This window comes from Gopherus flavomarginatus, unplaced genomic scaffold (assembly GCF_025201925.1).
Source record: "Gopherus flavomarginatus isolate rGopFla2 unplaced genomic scaffold, rGopFla2.mat.asm mat_scaffold_43_arrow_ctg1, whole genome shotgun sequence".
Lineage (NCBI taxonomy): Eukaryota > Metazoa > Chordata > Testudines > Testudinidae > Gopherus > Gopherus flavomarginatus.
Window position 1 is genome coordinate 3335021 of NW_026115085.1, and position 22435 is coordinate 3357455.

At 48.8% G+C, this 22435-nt stretch overlaps 1 protein-coding gene and 1 non-coding gene across 2 annotated transcripts in view; both read right to left on the minus strand.

Moving 5' to 3' along the window:
- Positions 1-22435, minus strand: part of LOC127042431 (zinc finger protein 560-like) — an 816513-nt gene that overhangs the window by 786458 nt on the left and 7620 nt on the right. The window lies entirely within an intron of this gene.
- TRNAV-AAC (transfer RNA valine (anticodon AAC)) lies at positions 6653-6725 on the minus strand. The gene has a single exon. It is a non-coding gene; the product is annotated as a tRNA-Val (tRNA).

Here is a 22435-nt window from a genome sequence, read left to right on the forward strand (position 1 = left end):
CACTTGCCCTCTGTCTGGAGTCTTCGATTTCTGGGACATGGATTTACTTTCTCTGTGTTGTAAGAGGCTCTGTCATAATGAGTGTCTGTGATGTTACCCAGAGTACAATCTGGACTGTTAAATAGCTGTACCTCAGTCCTCCAGCATGGGGTGCCTTTTCCACTGTTTTCCCGCGAGAACAGCCCCTCTTGGCCAATTAACACACAGTCTCCAGCATGTAACTCACTCCCAGCTACACAGTATTGAGTGCTGCTAGACAGCCACTCATGAATTACACCTCAGGAGAAAACCAGCAAATTCTCAAGTGCCCAACTTTCCCCCAGAAATGTGCATCTTGCACTGTCCAGCACGCTACTGAACGACCCAAGCTCATATGAAGTCTGTCATTTCATCAGCGGAAAATGACATGCACCAGCTTGTTATCCCAAACAGAGTTTCCAACACACTTCAATCCACACATACTGGTTAGATGAACAATAAACCAAGCTTGTTAACTACCAAAAACTAAAACTAGGCCCAGTCCATGAAAGGGGCACTCCCAGGAGAGACTGTACAAAGGCTGGAACATGAAACACCTTTGTAAACCTGAGACAGCTGCCTTGGGGACAATGACAGGGAGAATCCCCCAAAGTGACTCCTTTGTTTCTGCTCTTCTCTGGCCTCCGATTGTTCCTTCCAACGTGGAGTACTTTGCACTTGTCTCTACTGAATTTGATCCTATTTACTTCAGATCATTTCTCCCGTTTGTCCAGATCATTTTGAATTTTAATCCAATCCTCCAAAGCACTTACAACCCCTCCCAGCTTGGTGTTGTCCGCAAACTTGATACGTGTAAGAGAGAGACTGTTACTGGGAGGGTTTCCCCATGTGTCAGAGGGTTACACCCTGGTGGGAGGGGGCTAGGCCTGTACTGGAATAAGGTCACTCTGTGCTTCACAGTGTGCTAGAACCTAGAATGTGCATTAGCAGGGGAAAAGCTGGGGGGAATCGGCTTGTGGAATGGACAAAAGCCTAGTCTGAATTCTCACACCTTGCCCTTTTCACCCCGGCAGGCCAGAGAATAACATCCATGTTTCGCTGCAGATCATCTCGTCCTCCCAGGGGCAAGGAAATGGCTGCAATGGAGCTGGCTCAGGTAAGAGATTATCAGGGTGGCGGGCTCTGCTTGGAGGTTGAGGAGCAGTAAATGCATAAGAGGGTGGGAATTGCTAGAGGTGGTGGGAAGCAGGAAATATCTCGGGTGGAGAAAGGGAGGGGACAGCATGTGACAAACCTGCTGAGACTTGTGTAGTGTAGGGCGTGATGGGTTGTCACCCCCAGGAGGCAGTTTGTGGAGCTTCTGGGAACTGCTGTGTCCTCTAACCCTCACGCTGGGCTGGCCCTTCTCACACTGCTTTGCTGGAGATTTCGCCAGCCTCTCCAGGGCCTGTTATCACCCAACACAACAGCAGGTGGCGCCATGCAGCCAACTAAGCTACCTGAGTGCGTTACCTAAGCCACTCAAGGACAGATAGAAGACAAGAGCCAATTTCCCACTCCCCAACCTTGCACACTTGCTGTAGTATAAATCCAGAATGATACCATCTTATAGTGCACAGGGATCTCTATAATACAAGCTCATTAATGTAGTTCCCCTTCCCCTCGATATGGGACAGATGTGCACAACAAGCTGAGATTTTCCCCAGACACTTCACTCAAAATACGCTGGTTAAGATAAAGCATCAAACAAGTTTATTAACTGCAGAAAGATAGATTAAGTGATTATAAGTGATCACAAACAGATCAAAGCAGATTATTTAGCAAATAACCAAAACTCAGACTAAGCCTAACATACTAGATGGATAGAATTTGAATTAGCAATTTCTCACCCTGACTGATGGTACAAGCAGTCCACCAAGTTTCCATACACAAGCTAGAAATCTCTTGATCCTGGGAGCAGCACTTCCCCCACATCCGTTTTTGTTTCTCAGGTGTTTCCAGAAGTTCCCTTGTGTGGAGAATGAGGCCAAGAGATGATGTCACACCCCACCTTATGTAGCTTTTCCATATGGTGGGAACCTTTTGTTCCAAACTCAGTTCCTAGTCCAGTTTGTGGAAAAATACAGGTACTAAAATGGAGTTTAGTGTCATGTGGTCTGGTCACAGGCCCTGCTGAGTCATAGTAGCCATGACTCATAGGCTGGCTGAAACATTCACAGGAAGGCTAAGCTCTTCCACAGTCCATTGTCTTTGTTGAGCCATCAGCACTGTCTGGCTTCTTCATTGTTGTACCTGAAAGGCTCATTGTGGGTGTTACCCAGAGTAAGCACATTTGAAATACAGATACAGAGTCAATATCCATAACTTCAGATACGAACATGATATGTGCACACAAATAGGATAATCATATTCAGCAAATCAGAACTTTTCCAGTGACACCACACATGATGCATCTTCTACAAAATAGATCATAATTATGTCCTAATCATATTATAATCATACCACTATGATGAATATGGGGGTGTAGTGTCAGATAGGTCCTAATTTCAAGGCACAGGAGTTGGGAATGGAACTTCCCCTCTTTGTGGAACAGGAAATAACCCTCCAGCCAGGGCTGGGACAACTTCCCAGACTCTCAGCGATGGAGCCTGAATCTACTGACATTTCATTAATTACCACCAACCCCAATCTTTGTGGCAACTGTAAACTTTATCAGTGATGATTTTGTACTCTCTTCTAAGTCATGGATAAGAATGTTAAATAGCACAGGGCCAAGAACCAATCCCTGCAGGAACCTGCTAGAAAGAAATCCACTCGATCATGGTTCCCCATTTACTATCAGAGTTTTGAATCTATTTAATGTATGCCGTGTTTATTTTGTATCATTCTAGTTTTTTTTAGTAAAAATATTGTGCTAATCAAGTCATGTCCCTTACGGAAGTTTAGGTATATTACATCAATACTATTAGCTGCAACCAAACTTTTGATCTCATCCAATAAGGATATCCCGTTAGTTTGATAGGCTCTATTTTCTCTAAACCTTTGTTAATGGGCACTACAATTCTGACCTTCTAACTTCTATTCTTTATGATTGACTTCCCCTTTCTTCCATATATTTTATTTGGAGAGTGCTTGGATTCCTACCAGGGAGCCACTATCAGGGTCCAGAGACAGCCCCATCTCCTATATTAAGCTCTGGCTAGTAGCTATGTGATAAATGTGAAGACCCTGCTTCTGTCTGTCAGATGGGAGACACAAAGGTTCTCTCTTTCTACCCTCTGATGCCTCCTGGCTGCTGTAAGCAAGGTGGGGTGGGACTCTGTTAACATGTGCCTCCCGGAGCTTCCATTTCCCTGGTGCTGCTGTTCCGTGAATAGTGGGGTTGTGAGTGGGTCAGCAGGTACTGAGTATTGGACTCCTGCTCTTTCAGGGGCCGGTGACCTTCGAGGAGGTGGCTGTGTATTTCTCCAGGGAAGAGGGGACTCTGCTGGACCCCACTCAGAGAGCCCTCTACAGAGATGTCATGCAGGGGAACTATGAGACGATGGTCTTGCTGGGTAAGGATTCCTGTCCCTTCTGTTCTTGGAAGGGGAAATGAAGAGTGAAGGTTCATTCCACCCCCACAATGCCATCTGTACCCTGTCCTGTTTCAGCATCACCCCAATAGGCCAGTAACATACATACTACCAGAGACCCTCCTCTGCTGCAGAACACTTTGGGAACAGAGCACAGGAGCAGCATCACACAATGTCAAATATCTCCTCTTTACTCAAGTAAAACTGGGGTTAGGTCCAGCATAATGAACAGAAGCTTCCTACCCCCAGCCTTCTCTCAAACCCTGAGCCTTCTCTACCCAAACCAGAATGTGCTTGGGGTGTAACAAGCAGGCGGCTGGAGTCAGAGCTGCCAGTCCAGGGTTACTTATCATACAGACACTCAGTGCGTCCTTGAACGCTGGCTGGGAGTATCCAGACAGGGGAGCTCCAGCAGCAGAACACTGAATCTCACCCAGGATTACAGATGACACAACTCCTCGCCGATCTGGATTGCACCCCAGCATGTGAAAATGGCCTAGGTTGGTAGTGACATTTCTTGAGACATGGAGAGTCTTGCTCCCATATCACCAGGTGTAATAAAAATAACAGGAAAGGCCAAATATGGAAAACTGATTGTTCAGCTTGCTTTTGACCTGCATCATATTTTGCAATATATTCCAAATAAGGAAATTAACGTGCAACGTATGTGTCATTGTTTGTGGTTTTAAGCTGTAAAAGGCTTGTGTGATTTTTAGCTCAGGAACAGTATTCCAATAGCTGTCGCCCCCTGCGTGCTTGTAACCAAGAAAAGAGCCTCAGGCTGAGCTGATTCAAATATTAATCCTGTGGTCGTTTTCCACAACAGCCTCAATAGGTCCCTGTGATGGAATGTAAGGCTACATCTAGACTACCCACCGTATCGGCGGGTTAAAATCGATTGCTCGGGGATCGATATATGGCGTCTCATCTAGACGCCATATATCGATCCCCGAGCGCGCTTATATCGATTCCGGAACAACACCAACCCCAACGGAGTTGCTGATTTGACAGGGGGAGCCGCGGACATCGATCCCGCGCGGTGAGGATGGGTGAGTAATCCGATCTTAGATATTCGACTTCAGTTACGTTATTCACGTAGCTGAATTTGCGTATCTAAGATCGATTTCCCCCCGTAGTGTAGACCAGCCCTTAATGTCTTCACACCTTCCCCCTGCAGGAGAATGGCTGTTTGACCAGCTGTTTGCCTTGCTGTCTCTGAGGAACTGGTCTGTGGGTGTTCCCCAGAACTGTAACTTTTTCAGTAATATCATACTGTAAAATCTCACAATTTTACATACAGTGTTACTACACATTTTAACAGGAGGATAATATTCAGTAGGTTATGCGTTTTCTAATGATACCTCACAAGCCATTTTCCACTAGCAGGGTCTTCTCTGTTCACAGAATTTCTGATAGTTTGATGTCTGCTGGCACTGGATATCACTATTTTGGCATCTCTCTCTCTGTCTCAGTGAGCACCCGCTGTGGTTGTTGAAAGTCTGTGATGGGATCTATGGGATGCAACTGAACAGTGGGACCCCTGAGCCCTTTGTCCCACCACCTGGGCTCCCTCTCACACATGTGATGCTGAGACAAGCTGTGAATCTCTGGCAGATATTGCACTTACACAGACATCCGTAGGTAGGGACACAGCCAACTGAATTACATGAATGCTTCTGCAGCCACTCATAACACTAATGATAGAAAGTCGCCCCCCCTACAGCTCTGCAGCCTTGCACCCCTGGATCATACCATCTTGCCTTAATCAGAAGCCTGATCAGTGTGAGTTTATTACACAGGGTCCACCCCTCCCTCACTGTGAATAGTACATGAACCAGCCTTGTAATGGAGCTGAGATTTCCCAAGAACTTCAAGCAAAATACACCAGTTTAAGTAGAGCATAAAACAGATTTATTAACTACAGAAAGATGGAGTTTTAAGGATTATAAGTGGTAGGAATAAAAGATCAAAGTAAATTACCATGGAAATTAAAGATAAATTCACAATCTAAACTTTACACCTTATTACACTAGGGCGTAGTTCAGTTATGCACACAGGAAGGCTTAATGCTCGAGCTGCTGCACATGCTGGGCAGGCTTAAGGTCGGGCTCCCCATGGCAGGAGAGAAGAAGACTCGGCCCCTGGAGGGGCAGGCTGGGGCTTCCTGGATCCCATTTGCTCACAGCCAGCGCCCTGCCCCCACTCCCAAGTCATCCATGGCGCCCCCAGGTCGGCCAGAATGGAGCAGCAGTTTTCACTGCACTACGTCCACTTATGGCTTACAGGCAACTCCCAGACTCACCACAGTCCACCATCTCGGCCAGAAAGGAGCCCACTCAGCCTCACCATTGCTGCTTTTCCTTCCCCCCAGAACCCCGCTTCTCCTGGGCTGCAAGTAGCCATCCCTGGGATGCCAACAGGCAGCCACAGGGGTCTGTCTCTCAGCAGCCAACCGCACCTCCATGGGTTCAGCCCTCAGAAGGGCAGGTGGGGGTTTCCTGGATCCCAGTTGCTCACAGCCAGCCCAGCCTCCACCTCTAAAACCATCAGTCATGCCCCCAGGTTGGCCATAAAGGAGCCGCCATTCTCCACTTGGACTCAGCTTTGCTTGTTTTCCTTTCACCCAGAACCTCCCTTCTTCTCCTGGGCTGCAAGTAGCCACTCCTGGGAAGCCAAGAGGCAGGCACAGGATTCTACCTCCCAGCAGCCAACCACACCTCCCCAGGCTTTGCAGAATGAAGGGTGGTGCTCTACTAACCCCACTTAGCCGCACAGCTTCTTCCCTGCCTTCCTCAGCTCAACTTTCCTCTATTGCCCCATTCCTGCCTCACTTCCTCCTTTGGCCAGTCACGCAAAGGAGCCCAGCAGGAAGTGAGAGCCTCTATAGGCCAACCTCCAACAGCAGAGGTGGCCAAGCCACAAGCCTCCAAATGGTGACTGGCCTAACTACTCTAGGTTCTCCAGCCTGACACCAAGGTGCTTTCTCCACTGCTGTCAGCATCCTCTGTCATGCAGGGGTTGGAGTTATCCCAGGGACAGGCCAATAGGAGGAGTGCCCTTTCTGAATAACAAGGGGATCTGGGAAAAGGAAGCCAGCATGTTTCTGCCTGGTTTTGAACCAGGGACCTTTTGCGTGTTAGGCAAATGTGATAACCACTACACTACAGAAACTCCACCTACTGGGTTGTTGCTCACTCTGGCACAGACCGATGGACAAATCTAGAGAATGTGGTGGTAGCCCCTCGATAGGTCAGCTGGCAGGGCAGAGGACTGGAGCCAGCACTCAGGAAGTCGTCCTTACCTCGCCCGTGTGACTCCAGCTTGAGGGAGAGCTTCTTTTTCTTCTCCTTGCTGACAAAGAGCAAGAGAAGAATGAAAGGTCAGGTGGGCCAACTCGGTGCAGAAGCCCATGCTGTCTTTTCCTGCTGCATAGCCTGAAATGAGGGACTCGTGGCAGTTAAAGGAACTGCTGCACTCTCAGAAAACATCCCGCCCGTGCATAAAGGAGGATAGAAGAGCCTGTTAGTCTAGCACGCTCCCAGCTGAACTGTTTCAGCAGCTGCTAGGTTTCTTTTTGGCCTGTTACTTTTCTGTCTGGGATGTTGTTGTCAGCTGTGGCACAGAAAAAGGACGTCATTGCGAGCTGCCCATGAAGATAAGATTAACTTTTGCCTTCCTTGCTCGGCTTTACTTGCTTCCTCACCCTATTCCTGCCTTAGTTCCTGTGTTACCTGAAGGCAACGGGGGCCCAGCAGTACGAAGAGGAAGTTAGACAGCTAGACCCTGGTGGCAAAAGTTCTACCACCGCTTGCCACCCCACTCTCTTCTCCCAGCTTCACATATTGACCGCCAGGGACTTGGTGCCCAGCAGCGCAACGGAAGGCAGTGGACAGAGCCACCCTCGCCTTGAAGCTCTGGCTCATTAAACCGTATCTTCAGTCGCTGATGGCCAATGAGAGACCAACAGCGCTTGCCATTTTAGCACTTGAAAATGCCATTGGTCAGTCACTGGATCTCTTTAATGCTGTTACATAACAAATGAAAATAGAATCTCAGTGTGACATTCTGTACCTTTGGGGGAGTGTGCTGTAACCCCCATATTCCTCATTTTCATATAATCGTGATCTTATATACAGAGCATGCCTTGTAAGGTATCAGGGGAAAGGATATGATCTGCTGAAAGTCATTTCTCTACCCATAGATGTTTACCATTCATGCATATGAAGTTATGAGAATTGTGCAGTGTGGTTATCACTATGCTGTAAGGTGGGGGAGTCAGCCAAATATTAGCTCCCCAGTGACAACAGCAAGGAAAGTAACCAACACCCGGACAGGGTGTCAAACAACCCATCAACAGCCATTGTTCAGCAAGGGAGCTACAGTGCAATCACTTACCTGCAAGAGGACACCCCAGGGGAATTGCTCAGACTTGCTTGGAGAGACGCAGTGATGCTCACCTGACTCTGAAGGGGGAGCAAAGCCAAGAGGGAAGAAAGGACATGATAAAAGCAGAGACATTTGCCATGCTTTGTCTCTCTCGTCCACCTACATCTACAGACACCCCCACACCAAGCAACTGAAGCGCTGACGAAAGGGGAGAGCCTGGCTGAAAAGCCACCAGCCGGCCTGTGGTGAGAAGCATCTAAGTTTGTAAGGGCATTGAAAGGGTTAAGATCAGCTTAGAGTGCATTTTGCTTTTATTTCACAAAAACAACGAGGAGTCCGGTGACACCTTAAGAACTAACAGATTTATTTGGACACAAGCATTCGTGGGTAAAAAGCCCTCTTCTTCAGATGCATGGAGTGAAAATTGCAGATAGAGGCATAAATATATATTGGAACATGATGTAAAGGGAGTTACCATACAAGGGGAGAACCAGTGTTGAAGGCTAATTCAGTCAGGGTGGATGTGGCTCTCTCCAAGTAATTGACAGGGAGGTGTCAATACCAAGAGAGGGAAAATTGCTTTTGTAGTGAGCCAGTCACCCCCAGTCCCTCTTCAAGCTCAAATTAATGGTGTTAAGTTTGCAGATCAGTTGTAACTCTGCAATTTCTCTTTGAAGTCTGTTTTTGAAGTTTTTTGAATGGCTTCTTTTAAATGGCTACTTTGAATGGCTACGTTTAATTGTGTTATTGAATATGAACATGTAAACGTGTTATGGAAGTCCCATGTGGTCTAGTGGTTAGGATTCTTGGCTTTCACCCAGACAGCCTGGGTTCAATTCCCCACACAGGAACAATGCAGAGCTTCTCCTTGGAGGGGAGACAGGAAACAAAAAGAATGGGAAGGGATCCTGCCAGCAGCAGAGCTGGATAGAGTTGGGAGCAGTACTGGATTTGACATGGTGCCATAGTGCTAGGCCCAAGCTCTGAAGGGACCTGTAACAGTAACTTCCTCCCCTCTGCAGAAAGGGAGCCTCAGAGCAGCCTGGATTCAGTAGGGGAGCTGAGACCCCATAGGGCCCTGGGAGCTGTAGTTCCTTGACCAGCTCCCTGCCTTGGAGCAGAGAAGGAACATTTCCCAGCATTCCCTTGGCTGCTATCAACAGGAAAGGGAGGGGGGAAGCTGTGAGACTCCATGCGCTGCAGCTTGCTGTGGCTGGGGGGCTGGCTGGCTGCTAGAAGGGGGTGCCACCTGTGAATAGGGAAGAGGTGTGACCAAGGAGTAGAAGGCTTTGGCCCAGGTAGCACCCTCAGAAGACTTCCCCAGACAGGCTTAGGGATGCTGGTGTGACCTCGCCTGGCAGCCCCCAAAGATGGAACTGGGTGGACTAACTGGACAGGGCCCCTCTCTATCTGAAGCTGGGCAAGGGAGGTATGTGGATCCCACCAGAAGGTAAAATGGTAAGTAAGGAAGGGGAGGCTCTACTGGACCTGGACAGCTTCAGATACAGGACAGGAGGATTTCCACTTCTGAGCCATGAAAATAGAAATTGACTTTTCCTTTCCAGATGTATCTAATATTCATAAAGGGAATCTAGCCCCTGCCTTCCAGATCTGAACACCTCAAAATCAGGAGTGCTCAAGCTCAATTTGGGCAGCTGTTACTTCATTTCTCCCAAATCAAATATGCTGATCCACTGTCATTTACTGTAGAAAAAGTAGGAGAAAATTGAGCAACAAACGTTGGGGTCTTCACAGTGCTAACGAGGGCTGGAATTGCTATTTTCAACAGCCATTACACTTTTTTTTTTAGTTTTGTTTGTTTAAAAGGAAGACAGTGATATTGCACTGGCAAATTCCCCATAGAAACAAAGAATGGAACAAAAGAATAATAAAGGCACCTCAACTTTCCTCATTTATGTAGGACGGTCTTATTAGATGGATCCAGACATCTTCCAATCACAGAAGCTGATAATTGTTCCACTTTACTGCAGTTCTGTAACCATGCAGGAACCTAGAGGAGGAAAGTGCCTAACTCCAGAGTCTGCAGCTGCCTAGGGCCAGTGCTGAGGATTTAGAGTCCCTAGTGCTGCCCTTGCAAGGTTCAAGCATGCTCAGCCTTGGCATTGCCTCCGCTCCTGCGGCTAGTAGCTGCAGCTGTCTAAGGCTGGCCTCTGGCAGTTGCCCCATGGCTGTAGCTAGAGAAACTACAAGTGGCTCTATGACTCCTGGGGCCATTAAGCTAGAGCACCTAAAGACACTGGAGTTAACCTCAAGGAACAGAGGTCACCAGTAGGAAAGGAATGTCGGGGGAGCAGGGAAGGCGGGAGCAGGTCAGGCTTGCAGAGGGAGCTTCCAGCTGGTTGGGAGCATGTCCAAAGTAGAAAGGAAACAAGTATGGGGAGAGGTGGTGGTGACCAGGTAGCAGACTAGCACGTAGATGGGAGCAGAGGGAGAGACGCTGGTGTCTTCAGATTCCCAAGGGCTAAGTCCTCACTTTGGGGAAATGGTGTTTGCAGGTGGCTTGCTCACATGGCAGGATGGGGGCTGAGGGAGGGATCTGTCAGAACTGATCAGGTGTCTGCTGGCTTTAGGACTTTGAGCTGAGACTAGGACCACATGCAGTGACTGGTGACATGGGGGGGTACTGGAGACATGGCTAGAGAAGGTCTGAATGAGGAAAGAGATAAATCTGTGGGGAGTTTCCTTGGTCACTATGAAAGTTCTGCTCACTGTGGACACTGGTAAACCCACATGGGTGTACAGCTCAATAAGAAAACCCGCGGGCTGAGGGAGCTGTGTATGGCAATGCATATAGTCATGGAGAGGTGTGTGATCAAAATGAAAAATGTCTCTGAGGTTCAGTACCGGGTATACGAAGGCACCAATGGCACTGCCCCACCAGGCCCACACTCGGAGCCCACAGTGACTATACTGGGGCCCACAAATATGTTTGGTGCCAGGGCCAACAAAAGGTTAATCCAGCCCTGACTGCCTGAGCACTATTTCAGCCTCACATTTTTGGGTGGAACTCCCACAGTGAGAGCTGCAGAGCACTCCCCCGCAACACACACGCACACACTCGTCCTGGTGTTGGGAGGGGAACAGGAGAAAGGACAAAAGAAGAGATGAAGAGAAAGGAGGGAGGGACAGGTGGATGGAGGAAAAGGTGAAACACAAAGGACAAACCCTAATGTCCCCATGATTCTAAGGGACAAAATCCCAGGTGCGGAATAAAATTCTGCCTCCTTAAGCTCATGTTTTCCATGCCTAGAATTCAACTCTCACCAGATGGATCAGACTGAACAGGTTTCACACCTCCAGGAGGCTCTTACCTTCTAAAGAGGGACGGCTGTTTTCTAGTAAAATCACTACAAGGGAAGGAGAAAACTGGAAAGAGGTTTCTCCTGGCGCTCACGTCCGTGAACCCGAATACTCTCTCAGTCCTCAGACAGAGACCTGGAGAAGGAGACTTGCTGAAGCAAAGCCACAGGGGTCTCTGAGGTTTCCCTAGCCCCTGGCCCCTGACTGATGTCAGGATCTCTCTGTGAGGTCACCACCTGCTCACCAATAGTCTTTGACCAATAGTGTGAGGTCCTGCAAAAGGCCTTTGTGATGTCACTGCCACACCCCGCCCTTGCTGTGCCAATGTCCTGCCCCGGCCAGGCACTTTGGAGCTTTGAGCTACTCCCTGTGGATCACCTCACTCAAGGAGCTTTTCTATAGAGCATCCTCAGATGTCTAAGCACACGAGTGCCATGGCAATGAACTGACACACATGGCACCAAGATGAGATCATTAGTAGACTAACCTATAGGAGAAGGACACCCCAGCATTAGTAGGGGAGAAATCCCTACTGAACATGCATTACACCTAGCAGCCCCTGCGTGGGGTCGGGCAGGGGCTGCGGAGGGGGGAGACCTGGGAAAGGGATGGATGGAAAATGTCTGTGCAGCCGGGACATGGCCGGGGGGCGAGGGGAGAAGAGCAGGTGACCCCTGAGGAGCGGGGAGAAAAAGGGAGGGCTGAGATCCCCTCGGAATTACCACTGCCCCCTCCGTGGAGACCCCCCTCCTCTCCTGTCCTGCCCCCTTTCTCCCTAGAGAGCAACAAGCAACATCCAGGCTGACACCCCCTTCCCTCAAACCCCTGAGAAGTTCCCTGTTCCCCTCCCCCCATTGTGCCCCATTTTCTCTCCCCTTTGCCAATGGCCAGTTCAGATCTCAGGTTTGGGGTGTTTCCCCCCATTTTCACCTGCAGTGATTTGTCCTTGTGTAGGTGGGAAATGGTTCCCCCGAGTGATTTCTGAACTGGGCAGAGGCTGGGGGGGGCCTGAGACAGGGACACCTCTGGGCTGGGCTGGGGGGGCCACTCTCTGCTGGCAACAGGGCGTGGGAAGGGCCAGGAAGGGGAGGGGGGAGCAAGTGTCCCCCATAGAGAGGGTCCAGCCCCAGGCTGCTACCAGTAGCACATTCCTATCCTGGCCGGGGGGGGGGGCTTTCTCCAGCTGGGACCTGCCCCCTAGGCAGCCCCAGGCTCTGACCGCACCAGCCCCGCCTGGAGCCCCCAGTGAGTGAGAGACCCCGGAGGGGGAGGGGGAGGGAGCACTGGGCCCTGACAGGAAAGTGACTCTCTCCCCTCAGATCTTGGTGTTTTCCTCTCATGTTATCAAATATGCAGTTTGTGACACAATTTCTTTGCAAATCTCAAAGATTCAAATAAAATAACCTAAACATTTGCCCCACTTCTCTCTAGTTGTCTATTTCTAATTGAATATGCCCTGAGATTTTCCTGTCTCTAATTATAAAATAATAAGAAAATCTCAGATTTACACCTTTTCTCAGATTATTGAACACAAAATGTTTGCAAATGTTGCCCATTTCCTCTTTATTCATTTATCAAGTATTCATGTGAAACACTCAGATTTTACCTCCTATCAACAACTGATATAAAATCCCTCTGATTTTCCACTTTCCTCTCTATAATTTGCAAAATGGATCCAAAATCTCTGATTTCCACCCTTTGTCTTTCATTTCTGAACACTGATCTGAAAGCTCAGGTTTTCCCTCTGTGTCATTATCAAATGTCAATTAACAATCCTCTCAAGTTTTGTGCTGTTCCTTATGTTTCTAAATCCCAAAAACTTCTTCCTTCGGGGGAACCTGTTGCCCTGAGTCGCTCTCCATTCTGGATGTTGCAGGGGATTAAATTTCCCAGTGATTGTCTTTCCCCTCTCCTTTGAGGATCATTTGTTCCCTCTTTTAGCTCTGTTAGATATTTGCCAAAGAAAGAGACCAGCCTGATATTTAATACACATCAAAGCCAGAGGCCTCCCCCTGTTTGGGGATCAGTGGTTCGCAGCTGGTAGTGGGAGAGTTGGCTGGCCCCTTTTCTTTTCTCCAGCTGGCACAGGATGAGGGGGTCACTCTGAGTGCAGCATGTCTTGAGAAGTATCCCAAACCACAAGACAAATGGTCTCTGTGAAGGGTTGCTTCCCACAGTGCTAAGATGTAGCCACCTCTGGCAGGATCCATGGTGGCTACTATTTGCTAGTGACAGGCCACGGAAATTTCTTACCTATTTTGCCCCTCCATGCCAGGCCTGCACAACATACGGCCCACGGGCAACGTGCGGCCCGTGAAGTCTCACTGTGCGTCCCGCAGCCGGGAATCAAAGGGCTCTGGGCTGCCCGTAGCCGCGGGGAATCCAAACCCCTTTAAAGTTCAGCCGCGGCCGGGATTCAAAAGGTTCTGAGCTGCCCGCAGCCGCAGGGAGCCCAGAGCTCTTTAAATCTCAGCCGCGGCCAGGATTTATAGGGCTCTGGGCAGGCGGGCGGGGAGCTCAGAGCTCTTTAAATCCCAGCCACCAGGGCCGGCTTTAGGCCAATTTAACCAATTCCCTTGAATCGGCCTCGCTCCTAAGAGGACCCCGCACCCAAGCCCCAGTACCAGCAAAAGCCAGTGCGCTGTACCAGGGTGGCCCAGTTTCCCCAGGGGGCAATTTAAAAGGCCTGGGGCTCCCAGCAGGGGCTGGAAGCCCAGGCCCTTTAAATTGCCACTAGAGCCCTGCTGCTGGAGCCCTGGGGTATGGCTGCGGGGCTCTGGGGGCTATTTAAAAAGTCTAGGACTCCCATTGCTTCTACCTCCCCGGCCCTTTAAATAGCCACTGGAGCCCCGCCGCTTCCCCAGGGTTCCCGCGGCTATTTACAGAGCTGGGGCAGTGGAAGCAGGGGCGCCCCGGGCCCTTGAAGTAGCCCCCAAGCCCCAGGCTGCTGCTGCTACCCTAGTGGGAGAGGGGGGAGGAGGAGGAGGAGAAGGAGGCACTCACCATAGAGGATGGGCTGTACCCCCTGTACCTGCACCCCCTGCCCTGCCTGCAGCCAGCCCTGTCTCCAGCCAGCCCCTGCTGCACCCCCTGCCCGCACCAGCCCCGCACCTCCTGCCCTGCTTGCACCAGTTCCTGCCTGCAGCCTGCCCATCTCCAGCCAGCCCCACACCACCTGCCTTGCCTTCAGCCCTGCACCAACCCCTGTCTCCAGCCAGCCCTGCACCCCCTTCCCTGTCTCCAGCCAGCCCCTGCCACACTGCCTGCCCTGCCCGCACCAGCCCTGCACCCCCTGCCCTGTCTCCAGCCAACCCCTGCCATACTGCCTGCCCTGCCCGCACCAGCCCTGCACCCCCTGCCCTGTCTCCAGCCAACCCCGTACCCCCTGCCTTGCCTTCAGCCCTGCACCAACCCGTCTCCAGCCAACCCCTGCCGCACCCCGCTGCCTGAAGCCAGCCAGTCCCGCACTCCTTTGTCTCCAGCCCTGCCAACCCATGCCGCACCCTCCCTGTGGCCCTGCCTGAAGCCAGCCAGCCCACCCCACACCTCTTGTCTCCAGCCTGCCCCACACCCCTTGCCCAGCCTGCAGCCAGACCCTACCTCTCGCATCCTCCCCCTCCCCCACCTCCAGCCAGCCCCATATTCACTGGTGCCCTGCAGTTCCGAGGGAAGTAACCCTGCACACCTGCTTCAATGAGATGGGCAGGGAGCAGCTGGGACCCACACATGTGCACCCTAGCACACCCTAAGGGAGTGGCAGAGCTCATTTCTAGTTCAGACCCATCTTTTTAAAAAAGAACTTTTAGGTAGGGTTAACATACATCTGTACTTTCCCGGACATGTCAGGCTTTTTGGTTCTTAAATCGCCATCTGGGAGGAAAATACGGACGTATGGTAACCCTACTGGTACAAAAAATACATACTGTGGCAGAACTTTTTATAGGGAACCGGTTGTTAAGAACTGAAAGGCTTTTTTTTCCCCAGTCATCCCTGCGGGGCCCCGCACTTCCTAAAGCCGGCCTGCCAGCCACGGCCGGGATTCAAAGGGCTCTGGGCTGCTCGCAGAGATTCCCGGCCGCAGCTGAGGTTTAAAGGTCTCAGGGCTCCCCACCGCCACGGGCAGCCCAGAGCCCTTTGAATCCCGGCAGCAGCTGAGATTTAAAGGGCTCAGGGATCCCTGTGGCTGCAGGCAGCACAGAGCCCTTTGAATCCTGGCGGCAGCTCCAGGGGATGGAGTGAGGCTGGGATTTCAAGGGCTCAGGCTCCCCTCAGCAGCAGGAGCTCTGGGACCTTTAAATCCCTGCCCCAGCCCTGAAAAGCTCCGGGTTCCCCCAGTCGTCAGAGCCCCAGGCCCTTTAATTTGACCCTGAGGGCTCCCAGCCACCTCTTTGGCTGGGAGTCCCTGGTTGATTTAACATCAAGTAACACCTCCCCACCACCAACCTTCCTTTTTGACCCACAGCTGTTTTGGTGGGGCGGCGCTGGGGAAGGAGGGTTTGTTTCTGCAGGGCTGGGCGGGGTGTTTCCGCCAGGCTGGGAGGTCCTGAGTGGGGGGTGTTTCCGCAGGGCCGGGGGGTTTCGGTCCTCAGCTGTTTTCTTTGGAGTATTGTGGCCCTCGCTGTTTTACTCAAAGTACTGTACAGGAACTTTTCAGGGGGATTAAGGCAAAATGCCACATTTATTAGTAATACAGGTATCAATTAATACTCTATGATATGCACATGAGATATATATCACAGTCATGCATTCACGCACACACACAGACATAAACACACTCCGTCTTGCTGTTGTTACCAACTAGTTGCTCCCCTTAACTGCACTGGCCAGGTGAGTTAGATGGGGGAGGGGTGGAGCCGGGCTTCTACCGATCCAAATCGATGGTCCGATGGTGACAAGACGAGATCCGGGGTCCTTCTGCAAGACACCTCGCATTTATAGCAGCTTCCCTCTTATGCAAATCTAGACCAGATTCAAAATCTGGGTCTGCGTCCGTTGGTCTTTGTGCTGCTTTTCTCTGGGTGTTGTCCCAATGCTGCTCAAAGAGGGTGTTTTCTAAAGAAGGTGCTTGCTTCTAATCCCTGAGGCCATCAATATGTCTGCTCTTCTTTATTGGGCCCACTTGACAAGTTGTATTGTCCTTTGCTCTGGCTCCCATTCCCTCTTCAACTGTTGTAGCTGTCTGGAGGTGGGTGTCTTCCAAGCCTCACTCATTCACACCTCATTCAGTCAATAGAGCAATTGATTACAGAGTGCGGGGGAAGATCTTATTCTACTTCTAGCAAAAAGGCACATGTTTTCTTTTACTTTAACTATACTATCCTTAGGGGCTATAACATTTGATACAAAGTTTTCTACCAATTCTCTATATAGGGATCTAATACAAAGTTGTATGAAAATAGAGAGGCACAATGCCAAGTCATATGAATTACAAAATAACATCATGCCGGATGCAATGTCATAAAGATAAAGATACTTAATACAAAATAACACAATGCAACGTTATAAAGATTTATAGAGATAGTTAATACAGAGATTTCTCTACATCACCACTTTACGAGTTGTGCAGGCCTGCTGACGGCATTCGCGGGGCTTCTTGCTCGTGTGGATTCTCTGATGCTGAATAAGGTGAGAGCTGCGATTGAAGGTTTTCCCGCACTCACTGCATTCATAGGACCCCTCCTGTGTGTGGATTCTCTGATGCCGAATAAGGTGTGAGCTGCGACTGAAAGTTTTCCCGCACTCACTGCATTCAGGAGGGAGAGGATAGCTCAGTGGTTTGAGCATTGGCCTACTAAACCCAGGGTTGTAAGTTCAATCCTTGAGGGAACCATTTGGGAATTGGTCCTGCTTTGAGCAGGGGGTTGGACTAGATGATCTCTTGAGGTCCTTTCCAACCCTTATAATCTAGGATTCTATGATAGGATCTCTTCCCTGTGTGGATTCTCTGATGCCCAATAAGGTGCGAGCTGCGACTGAAAGCTTTCCCGCACTCATTGCATTCACAGGGCCTCTCCCCTGTGTGGATTCTCTGATGTTGAGAAAGGCCTGATCTGTAAGTGAAGTTTTTCCCACACTCAGCACATGTATTTTTTTTGCTTTTCCCTGCAGATTTCCTGCTGTATTCTGGTTTCCTTAAGGCCCTTCTGAGTTCCCTGACAGGAAATAAATTTATCCATTTTCTCCCCTGGCTGGTTTCCCTGCTCTTTTTCTGGTCTGTGCTGAACCTCACACGTCATTGCATCACCTGCTGTGATAGAGACAGAAACCTCAAACAGGGATGGAAAGGGGAAGGCCAAACCAAAACAAGTGCTGGAGAGAGGACAAATAAAAATCAGGAACTCAGCTCCCCCCAACAGGAGAGAGGAGGGGATCAATTCAGCCTTCACATCCCATCCAACTTCACAGGGGGAAGGGAGAAAGCTACTGCCCGGTGTCTGCTAGCATCTATAGGAAGCCTTGAGCTATATTTACCCTGCGGATGCGACCCCTGCTATGGACAATAATGAACTGAGAGACTTCCCAAGAGCTTTGTAGGGCATCCTAGATGTTTCCTTCAGGCACTTACAGATTCTGAGTTGGTTTAATGTTTCCTCATCTGTGCGGGGAGATCTCAGGATCTCTCTTTCCTCTGAACCCTGGAGCTCTGGGACCCATGGCTCTTCCCCTTGTTCCAGCTGGGAGATCATATCACGTTGGAAAACCAGAAACTCCGCTCAGATGAAAGAAAACAAAGGAGTTCAGTTGATTTCATACAACTTGATCATCAAAAACATTCTGTTAATTTATCTTCAGTGCTTAGTGTGACCTAGTGTGCCTGGGGCAGTCCTCACTGAAAATGCCAAGGTCAGAGCAGGCTGAAAAAGGGAGAGCAGATGCTCCCCATACTGGTGGTTAACACTGAAGTTAAACTCACTGACCAGTCACAAACTGTGCTTCTGATCCCACACACTGGTTAACGAGACTCTGAAAAAAGAAATCACACGGCCCCCTTTATTGCATGACAGTTCTCTGACTCCTAATCAGCAACTAGGTCCCGTACAGTGAGAGGTTATTTAAAAACTCTGCTCACTGTGATACAGCATGGCCAGAGGGCAGCAGGAGAGTGATCCTAATTGGATCCAGGAAGTGGGTGGGTAGAAGGTTAGCCACATTACCCAGGTTTGGATCTCATCCAAAATACCATGCTGCCAGCCAATCCTTTAGCAATTAAACTAAATGTTTAGAAGAAAGAACAAATGAAAGAATGAAGTTAAATTCCATCCTTCCAGACAATTCTTTAGCATCTAAACTAAAGGTTTAAAAGAAAGAAAGACAGAAAGAATTTAAATGGAAAAGCAGTCAGATACATTCCAAAATGGATATATCAGGTTCTTAGCAGTATTGGTGAGTTGCTGGCTTGAAAGTCTGTCTGGAACGCATCCACAGCTTGGATGGGTCATTCAGTCCTTTGTTCCAGGGTTCAGTTTGTAGAGAAGTTGCTCCAGAGGTAGGAAGGGGGATTGAAGACAAGATGGAGATGATGCAGCTGCGCTTTATATTCCTTTTGCCATGTGGCTTGTACTTCCTGTGTCCCAAACACAAGCTTCACAGCACATGGCATGGAAAAGCTTTGGAGGTTTCATTACACAGGCAAACCCCGGCATGTCTTGCTGACTCAATAGGTGTATCCCCTTGGTCCATAGGTTCATTGTACAGCTGATGACCCTCAATGGGCCATCAAACATGCTAGGCAATGTTGATGCCAATATGTCTGGGGGTGTCACCCAGAAAAACTGCACAAGTCTGGAAATACAGATATACCTTACATATCTGTAACTCACAATACAAAGGTGATAGAAACATAGAAACAAAATTATCATACTTGGCAAATCATAACATTTTCACTGACACTTTACATGGCATACCTAGCATGATTCATTGCAATTTTATCAGATTATATTATTTTATTATTAATACCAAAGTGTCTCACAATTTCATGCAGTCTCACACTTGCTAAACTAGTGAATTCCCAGGACCAGTTCCCCAGGTCCTTGAAGATGCCAAACATTGTGCTTATGAGGGATTGAAATACCCACATATCTGCTGGGAACACACACACAGACACTGTGTCAATCTGTACCCCTGTGTTCACTCTTCTAGAAAATTATGATCAATTTTGTACCCAGTATGGCTTGTGAGGTATCATTAGAAAACGCATAACCTACTGAATATTATCCTCCTGTTAAAATGTGTAGTAACACTGTATGTAAAATTGTGAGATTTTACAGTATGATATTACTGAAAAAGTTACAGTTCTGGGGAACACCCACAGACCAGTTCCTCAGAGACAGCAAGGCAAACAGCTGGTCAAACAGCCATTCTCCTGCAGGGGGAAGGTGTGAAGACATTAAGGGCTGGTCTACACTACGGGGGGAAATCGATCTTAGATACGCAAATTCAGCTACGTGAATAACGTAACTGAAGTCGAATATCTAAGATCGGATTACTCACCCATCCTCACCGCGCGGGATCGATGTCCGCGGCTCCCCCTGTCAAATCAGCAACTCCGTTGGGGTTGGTGTTGTTCCGGAATCGATATAAGCGCGCTCGGGGATCGATATATGGCGTCTAGATGAGACGCCATATATCGATCCCCGAGCAATCGATTTTAACCCGCCGATACGGTGGGTAGTCTAGATGTAGCCTTACATTCCATCACAGGGACCTATTGAGGCTGTTGTGGAAAACGACCACAGGATTAATATTTGAATCAGCTCAGCCTGAGGCTCTTTTCTTGGTTACAAGCACGCAGGGGGCGACAGCTATTGGAATACTGTTCCTGAGCTAAAAATCACACAAGCCTTTTACAGCTTAAAACCACAAACAATGACACATACGTTGCACGTTAATTTCCTTATTTGGAATATATTGCAAAATATGATGCAGGTCAAAAGCAAGCTGAACAATCAGTTTTCCATATTTGGCCTTTCCTGTTATTTTTATTACACCTGGTGATATGGGAGCAAGACTCTCCATGTCTCAAGAAATGTCACTACCAACCTAGGCCATTTTCACATGCTGGGGTGCAATCCAGATCGGCGAGGAGTTGTGTCATCTGTAATCCTGGGTGAGATTCAGTGTTCTGCTGCTGGAGCTCCCCTGTCTGGATACTCCCAGCCAGCGTTCAAGGACGCACTGAGTGTCTGTATGATAAGTAACCCTGGACTGGCAGCTCTGACTCCAGCCGCCTGCTTGTTACACCCCAAGCACATTCTGGTTTGGGTAGAGAAGGCTCAGGGTTTGAGAGAAGGCTGGGGGTAGGAAGCTTCTGTTCATTATGCTGGACCTAACCCCAGTTTTACTTGAGTAAAGAGGAGATATTTGACATTGTGTGATGCTGCTCCTGTGCTCTGTTCCCAAAGTGTTCTGTAGCAGAGGAGGGTCTCTGGTAGTATGTATGTTACTGGCCTATTGGGGTGATGCTGAAACAGGACAGGGTACAGATGGCATTGTGGGGGTGGCATGAACCTTCACTCTTCATTTCCCCTTCCAAGAACAGAAGGGACAGGAATCCTTACCCAGCAAGACCATCGTCTCATAGTTCCCCTGCATGACATCTCTGTAGAGGGCTCTCTGAGTGGGGTCCAGCAGAGTCCCCTCTTCCCTGGAGAAATACACAGCCACCTCCTCGAAGGTCACCGGCCCCTGAAAGAGCAGGAGTCCAATACTCAGTACCTGCTGACCCACTCACAACCCCACTATTCACGGAACAGCAGCACCAGGGAAATGGAAGCTCCGGGAGGCACATGTTAACAGAGTCCCACCCCACCTTGCTTACAGCAGCCAGGAGGCATCAGAGGGTAGAAAGAGAGAACCTTTGTGTCTCCCATCTGACAGACAGAAGCAGGGTCTTCACATTTATCACATAGCTACTAGCCAGAGCTTAATATAGGAGATGGGGCTGTCTCTGGACCCTGATAGTGGCTCCCTGGTAGGAATCCAAGCACTCTCCAAATAAAATATATGGAAGAAAGGGGAAGTCAATCATAAAGAATAGAAGTTAGAAGGTCAGAATTGTAGTGCCCATTAACAAAGGTTTAGAGAAAATAGAGCCTATCAAACTAACGGGATATCCTTATTGGATGAGATCAAAAGTTTGGTTGCAGCTAATAGTATTGATGTAATATACCTAAACTTCCGTAAGGGACATGACTTGATTAGCACAATATTTTTACTAAAAAAAACTAGAATGATACAAAATAAACACGGCATACATTAAATAGATTAAAAACTCTGATAGTAAATGGGGAACCATGATCGAGTGGATTTCTTTCTAGCAGGTTCCTGCAGGGATTGGTTCTTGGCCCTGTGCTATTTAACATTCTTATCCATGACTTAGAAGAGAGTACAAAATCATCACTGATAAAGTTTACAGTTGCCACAAAGATTGGGGTTGGTGGTAATTAATGAAATGTCAGTAGATTCAGGCTCCATCGCTGAGAGTCTGGGAAGTTGTCCCAGCCCTGGCTGGAGGGTTATTTCCTGTTCCACAAAGAGGGGAAGTTCCATTCCCAACTCCTGTGCCTTGAAATTAGGACCTATCTGACACTACACCCCCATATTCATCATAGTGGTATGATTATAATATGATTAGGACATAATTATGATCTATTTTGTAGAAGATGCATCATGTGTGGTGTCACTGGAAAAGTTCTGATTTGCTGAATATGATTATCCTATTTGTGTGCACATATCATGTTCGTATCTGAAGTTATGGATATTGACTCTGTATCTGTATTTCAAATGTGCTTACTCTGGGTAACACCCACAATGAGCCTTTCAGGTACAACAATGAAGAAGCCAGACAGTGCTGATGGCTCAACAAAGACAATGGACTGTGGAAGAGCTTAGCCTTCCTGTGAATGTTTCAGCCAGCCTATGAGTCATGGCTACTATGACTCAGCAGGGCCTGTGACCAGACCACATGACACTAAACTCCATTTTAGTACCTGTATTTTTCCACAAACTGGACTAGGAACTGAGTTTGGAACAAAAGGTTCCCACCATATGGAAAAGCTACATAAGGTGGGGTGTGACATCATCTCTTGGCCTCATTCTCCACACAAGAGAACTTCTGGAAACACCTGAGAAACAAAAACGGATGTGGGGGAAGTGCTGCTCCCAGGATCAAGAGA